Source organism: Podarcis gaigeae (genome assembly GCF_964106915.1).
Source record: "Podarcis gaigeae genome assembly, chromosome: Z".
Classification (NCBI taxonomy): Eukaryota; Metazoa; Chordata; class Lepidosauria; order Squamata; family Lacertidae; genus Podarcis; species Podarcis gaigeae.
Window position 1 is genome coordinate 17256680 of NC_139691.1, and position 6440 is coordinate 17263119.

Here is a 6440-nt window from a genome sequence, read left to right on the forward strand (position 1 = left end):
AAAGCGGCTTCCTTATCTGCTCATCTCTCAGTAGATCACAATCTAACTTCCGCCCCTCCCCTTCTGGATGGTGTTTGCCGCTTCACACACAGCAGCTGCTGGTGACTGTTTTGAATCCTGGCTAAACCTGTCCTGGGACCATGTTTTTCCAGCTTATCTTTAACAAAATGAACAATCACCCTCTTGGTGTTTATATCAAGGGAAGACAGGCTATTGGAGGGTGAATGAACAGAGGGGTCGTTAATTTGCTTTCAGCAAAAAGCCTTACTATTCTGTATATATACACACACCAACCCCTCTCTTGAATGCCTTGTTATTACTGCATTATGATGGATATCGATTTCAACGCTGCAAAAAAAGAATTGCCGCATTTTTCGCACCATAGGGCGCACCTGACCATAGGGCGCACCTAGTTTTTAGAGGAGGAAAACACACAAAAAATATTCTGAATCAAATGTTGCACTAAACTATTTAAAGCAGCAAAGCGGGCGGCTCCTGTCCGCTTTGCTGCTTTAAATTGAGCCTCAGAGGAGGGTAGGAAGGGGAACCATGGCTTGTCTAAGTCCAGTTAATAATGAATTGCCTGACTTATGGCCATCGTGATTAGCCTGGCCGTCTCAGTGGAAATCTGGGGAGGCTGAGGTGGACTTTCCAGTGGTCAAAGTGTGGTTGTGTCTTCCTGCCCTCTTTTCCCCCTGCACCCCCGCACCCTGCTTCGAGGGAAGGAAGCAGAGCCATGGATCCTCTGCTTGCAACTGCAGTGGATTCCCTCCACTTTGAAGCAGGAAAGTGGGAGAGGAGCTGCTTACAGGAGTGTAAGCTGCTCCCCTCCCACTTTGCTGCTTCAAAGGGAGCCCAGGAGGAGGGAATCCTCTGCAGCCGCAAGCAGAGCATCCTTGGTCCCCTTCCTTCCCTCCTCCATGATTGCTTTGAAGCAGGAAAGTGGGAGAGGAGCTGCTTACAGGAGTGTAAGCTGCTCCCCTCCCACTTTGCTGCTTCAAAGGGAGCCGGGGAAGAGGGAATCCGCTGCAGCTTCCCCCACCTCCCAGAGAGCCTGCAGAAGCCGTGAGCTCTTTAAAGGGGCTGCGCAGCTTCTCCTGGCTTTTCTACAAGGTGGGAGAAGGGACTGCACACACATTTTCACTTGCTTTTTAGGAGGGAAAAAGTGTGTCCTATAGAGCGAAAAATACAGTACAGTAAGCTACAGGAGGGGCCGTTCCTAAAACTGCATTCCTTAATGCTGCCACCTGTTGGAGAAAGCCCTCCTTTTTAAAATTGCATCCACTTCGGCTCCTACCTGTTAGGAAAAGGAAAGAGTAGGTAATCAGAACCTCAGGGTTCAGGAGAGCCTTGCCTGGGTTTATCCCCTCGCCACAGCTCCATTGAGGATGGGGGAGCAGGGCCCAAAATCATCCAGCCGAGTTGATATAGCTTTGCAGCTAACAGAGCGAGTTCCGCATCAATAAGTCCCTGTTTGAATATTGCTGCTTCTGTTCGCCTCGTCTTTGAAAGGATATTGCAGAGTTGGAAAATGTTCAGAGAAGGGCAAACAAAATGATTAAGGGGGTGGAGGGACTTCCCTATGAGGAAAGGAAGCAGAATTTGGGACTTTTTAGTTTAGAGCAAAGGCGAGTAAAAGGCAACATGACAGAAGTGTATAAAATTATGCATAATGTGGGAAAAGTGAATAGAGAAATTGTTTCCCCCGTTCTCTGATAACACTAGAATGGGTGGAGATCCCATACAGAGGAATGCTGGAAGATTCAGGACAGGTTTTTTAAAAAGCCCTCCACACAGCATAGAGGCACTCGCTCCCCCAGGAGGCAGTAATGGCCACCAACCTGGATGGCCACCAAGCTAGATGCCTACTGGTGACGGAGCCTCAAGAACATCTTATAGGACGCTTATGAAAGCCTATGAGATGGCTATGAAAGCTGCTAAGAAATCTTACTTTGCAGCTTCCATTGCATCCGCTAGCTCTCACCCGGCACAACTTTTTAAAATAATTAGGTCAATAACGTCCTTAGGAGGACAACCAAATTTAAGCACAAATTCGACCCACAGCTGTGAGGCATTCGCGAGTTTTTTTGCGGAGAAAGTCCTGTTGCTCCGCCGTGACCTCCCTGCCAATTTAGATACAGTGACTGAACTGGAGGCCCCTCGACTGACATCAGGTCCAGTGTTGGACCATTTCGATCGGATACTCCCTACTGATGTGGATAGATTCCTCCAAGTTGGTAGGCCCACCACCTGCCTCCTTGATCCGTGCCCGTCTTGGCTGATTAGGGAGTGTCCAGATGTTGTGCGGACCCCCCTGGTTGAAATTATCAATTTGTCCCTTGACACAGGGACATTCCCAGGGGAATGGAAGGAAGCAGTGGTGTGTCCACTCTTAAAAAAAACTTCATTAGATCCCTTAGACCTATCCAATTACCGCCCAGTTTCAAATCTTCCATACCTGGGTAAGGTAATTGAGAGAGCGGTTGCTGAACAGCTTGGTAGGTTTCTGGAGGAAACATCGGCATTAGATCCATTTCAGTCCGGTTTCCGTCCTGGTTTTGGGACGGAGACGGCTCTGGTTGCCCTAACAGATGATCTCCGTAGACAACTGGATTGAGGCGGGTCAGGACTGCTGATCCTTTTAGATTTGTCAGCAGCCTTTGACATGGTCGATCATGATCTTCTGGACCACCGCCTTGCAGACGTGGGGATACAGGGCATAGCCTGTAACTGGTTGTGCTCTTTTTATCTCTGGTCAGGGACAGAGGGTGGCACTAGGGAGGGAAATGTCGTCGCGCCACTCCTTGGTGTGTGGAGTGCCGCAGGGCGCAATTCTCTCCCCGATGCTTTTTAACATCTTTATGCGCCCCCTTGCCCAGATTATCCGGTGCTTTGGGCTGGGCTGTCACCAATATGCTGATGACACTCAGCTCTATCTGCTGATGGATGGCCACGCTGACTCGGCCCCGAACACACTGACCAGATGCTTGGAAGCTGTGGCTGGATGGTTTCGTGGGAGCCAATTGAAACTAAATCCTTCGAAGACAGAGGTCCTATGGCTAGGTCGGGATGGCATGGGGATGAGGGACCAACTCCCTTCTCTTGCGGGGGCCCAATTAGTGCCATTGCCTTCCGTTAAGAGTTTGGGTGTAATCCTTGATGCCTCCCTTTCCATGGAGGCGCAAGTTACAGCAACAGCCAAGGCAACATTTTTCCACCTTCGCCGCATCAAGCAGTTGGTCCCTTACCTTTCCCGCCCCGACCTGGCCACAGTGATCCACGCGACGGTTATCTCCAGGCTTGACTACTGTAATTCGCTCTATGCGGGGCTGCCCTTGAAGCTGTCCCAGAAACTCCAGCGGGTACAGAATGCTGCAGCGAAGCTCCTCACAGGGTCTCTGCCATGGGAGCATATTCACCCAGTGCTTTTCAAGCTGCACTGGCTCCCGGTGGAGTACAGGGTCAGATTTAAGGTGCTGCTTTTGACCTTTAAAGCCCTTCACGGCCTAGGACCCTCGTACCTACGGGACCGCCTCTCCTGGTATGCCCCACGGAGAGCCTCAAGGTCCATAAATAACAACACCCTAGTGGTCCCAGGCCCTAAAGAAGTTAGATTGGCTTCAACCAGAGCCAGGGCCTTTTCAACTCTGGCTCCGGCCTGGTGGAACGCTCTGCCTCATGAGACCAGGGCCCTGCAGGATCTGATTTCTTTCCGCAGGGCCTGTAAGACAGAGTTGTTCCGCCTGGCCTTTGGCTTGGAGCCAATTTGATTCCCTCCCTCTCTCTTATTTATTTATTTATTTATTTATTTATTTTTCCTTCTCCTGCGATGAGGCTACATTTTAATATTTTAATGTTGCATTATTTTAACGTTGTATTTTATTTTTGTTTTTAAGTTGTAATCATTCATCTTGTTTTTATTATTGCTTGTAAGCCGCTCTGAGCCCGGCCTTGGCTGGGGAGGGCGGGGTATAAATAAAAAATTATTATTATTATTATTATTATTATTATTATTATTATTATTATTATTATTGCTGGCTACTTTGCCAGGGGCAGCAATGCTTCTGAATACCACCTGCTGGAAACTGCAGGAGGGGTGGGGCTCTTGTGCTTGTGCCCTGCTTGTGGGCTTCCCGTTGGGGCATCTGGTTGGTAACTGGGAGAAGCGGATGCTGGATGAGATCAAAGGCGCCCTTTTGATTCAGTCAAGCTGCAGGGCTCTTTGTCCTTTGCCTTTGTCTTTTGCCCTTGCGTCCTAGGCTGTCATGTTGATCTTTGCCACTGTTGTAGTGGATGCAGAATCCAGAGGAGATGCAGTCACAGTTGGAACCTCTTCTTCTTCTTTGCAGCCATCTGAGAATGAAGAAATGGGCAACCCCTCAGAGGTGGGGTGGCGACAGCGAGGTTGGGCCTTGGAGAAACTGGAGAGTTCCAAGGAATCAGAAGCCACCGTCAGCTTGCTGGTCACATCCCAGACTTCTACCAAGGGGGAGCAGATGGCACTGCCCATCACAAGGTCCTAGGGGGCTATAAAGTGAGTGAGCAACTGCCCCAGGGGGGGTGACTCTAGTTGGGACCAAGTCCCCAGTGCTCCCTTTGCAGTTATGTGGGTCCAGGCAAGAGAAGCTCGTGCAATTTTATGCCACGTCAACAGAAGTTTAGAGTCCCAAGCAAGGGAAGTGATAGCACCACCCTATTCTGCCTTGGTCAGACTTCGCTTAGAGTACTGTGTCCAGTTCTGGGCACCTCAGTTTATGAAGGAGATTGACAAGCTGGAATGTGTTGCAGAGGAGGGTGGCCAAGGTGTGAAAAGGTCTGGAAACCAAGCCTTATGAGGAACAGCTGATGACTTTCGGGATGTTTATCCTGGAAAAAAGGAGACAGAGAGGAAATAGGATAGCCACCTTCAAATATATAAAGGGCTGTTGCATGGAAGATGGAGCAAGCTTGTTTTCTCATCCTCTGGAGGGTGGGACCTGAACCAATAGTTTCAAGTTAGAAGAAAGTAGATTCCGACCAAACATCAGGAAGAACTTTCTGGTAGTAAGAGCCGTTTGATGATGGAACTGTCTCCCTCAGGAGATGGTGGGCTCTCCTTCACTGGAGGTTTTGAAACAGAGATTGGGTGGCCATCTGTCAGGGATTCTTTAGCTGCGATTCTTGCCTTGCCCAAAGTTGGACTAGAGGACCTTTGGGGGTCCCTTTGAACTCTACAATTCTATGATTCTATGACTCCAAGGTCTCCTTCCAGGCCTGGAAAGGTCGTGCGAACGCACACCAACCTACATGACTGTGTGGAGATGATTCCAGACCAGGCATGTGGTGTCAAAGGCATGGAGACACTTCTTCCCCCGTGTCATTATTGATGACCTCCTCTTCCTTCTCACCTGCCTCTTTTGCTCAAGACCCTCAGGTCACCTTGCAGCACAAATCTGCATTGACACCACAGCCTGGATCCTGTCCTGAGGGGAAGCAGGCACACTCTGCCAAAACAGAGCAAGGTAGCAATTAGGAGTCGGGGTGCACAGATCAGAAACTGGTTACTTTCTCCTGGTGTGTTGCTGTCTCTTTTCCTGAAACCCAAGTAGGCAGGCTGGTTAAATCCACAAGACAGAATTCATTGCTCTGCTGAGGACGAGGTTAGCTACGATGCTGGCAGAAAAGGGCTGTCCTGTCCAGCTAGCACCTCCACTCACTGCCTCCACTCACTTTGGAGACCTGCAGAAACTGAGAGGTGTTTGTGAGAACAGAGGAAGTAGGAAGCTGCCTTATACAATCATACCTCGGGTTACAGATGCTTCAGGTTGCGTTTTTTTGGGTTATGGACCCGCTGAAACCTGGAAGTACCAGAACAAGTTACTTCCAGGTTTTGGGGGTCGTGCATGTACAGAAGTGCTAAATCGTGCTTTGCGCATGCGCAGAAGCGCTGAATCACAACCCACGCGTGCACAGATGCACCGCTGCGGGTTGCAAATGCTGTGGGTTGTGAACGTACATCCTGCACAGATCACGTTCGCAACCCGAGCGTCCACTGTATCAAGTTGGACTGCTGATCCACCTAGCTCAGTGTTGTCTACCCTGACTGGCAGAAGAAGCTTTCCAAGGTTTCAGGTAGGGGACATGCCCAGCCTTGCCTGGAAATGCTGGGGACTGAAGCTAGGATCTTCTGCATCCAAAGCTGATGCTCCAATACCAATCTGCAGCCTTTCCTCTAAAAGAAGAAGAAAGATGCCAGTTGCCATGGTTCTTAATAAATGTGCATGGGCAGAATTAAACAGGGACATGGAAAGCTGCTGTATGCTGAGCCAGACCCTTGGTCTGCCTAGCTCAGTATGCTCTACACCAACTGGCAGTGACTCTCTGTTTCAGGCATTGTGGGGATTGCCTTTGATATTATTCCACCCTCCACCAAGAAGTCTTAAGCATTTAAGGTGCCCCTT